Raw genomic sequence first — 996 nt, 5'->3', positions numbered from 1 at the left:
TCATAGATTATGAAAAAGGAATATCCTTTAAATTCTTTCAATATGTTCTCATGAGAATAGATATACAATATTCTTAATATGTTAAATAAATTACTAAATTTTTGTTTGCAATTTCAGTGAGTAGAATTCTCTTTTCTTCATTGTATATTTCTCCAGACACTGTTTCATTTTTTGGCACACTCATTAGTGCATTCGCCCATTTTATGTAATGTCTAAAAGGCAAAGACATTATGTTTTTTGTGTTTTAAACGCAACTTCAATCTAGGAATTTTTGGGTTCTGGAAACAATAGAATTGCTAAAACATTCTTTAATACTCGTAGAAAGGAGAGGGCATGAAAAGGAGATATTCAGTGCTCTTTGTTGCAGGTTTGTGTAGCCCTTGCGGTTACAAGCAACCACTACATTGACATAAACTGGTCGTATTCAAAACACCTTTGCAACATAGTAAAGCACTCATGTTGATTGCAACAAACACAATACTGATCACTGCAAGGACCCTTTCGCTCCAGTGCATTCAGTGAAATGAAAAGCAGAATCGTGAGTGTTGACAAAGGAGAAAGAAGGGGAAAACAGAGGGGGACGGAAGGATCTGACTCATTTGGAAGAGTAGCAGCACGTGCAGTTCTTGCTGTCGCGAGGTCGCTGTCCGTCTTCCCGTCACAGTAAGTCCATGATGTTGATGCATTTGCCTCTCTTGCTGGAGCACTTCGATGTCGTTTTGCTGCACTCGTCCTTCTTGCAGCAAGTGCAGTGCTCGTTTTCGCAGAGATTATTCTGCGTCTTGCCAGCGCAGTTGTCCATTCTGTTGATGCAGATGCCGTTGTTTCTCTCACGCATCCCTCGGGGTGTTGCTGCACTGGTACTTCTTTGCAGCAAGTTGGTCGCTGCCTTTGCAGTCGGAGTCCTCCGTGTTGCCAGCGCAGGACTGCCTGCGGCTGATGCACACGCCCTTTCCCTTGTCGCTGCACTTCTTCGGGGTGTCGTCGCACTCGTCA

The 996-nt window shown here is 43.2% G+C and overlaps 1 pseudogene; it reads right to left on the bottom strand.

Annotated features, from left to right (window-relative positions):
- Positions 1-595: 595 nt before the first annotated feature.
- Positions 596-996, bottom strand: part of LOC119588166 — a 947-nt pseudogene continuing 546 nt past the window's right edge.

Source organism: Penaeus monodon, chromosome 23 (genome assembly GCF_015228065.2).
Source record: "Penaeus monodon isolate SGIC_2016 chromosome 23, NSTDA_Pmon_1, whole genome shotgun sequence".
Lineage (NCBI taxonomy): Eukaryota > Metazoa > Arthropoda > Malacostraca > Decapoda > Penaeidae > Penaeus > Penaeus monodon.
This window is presented reverse-complemented; position numbering and strand designations above follow the sequence as displayed.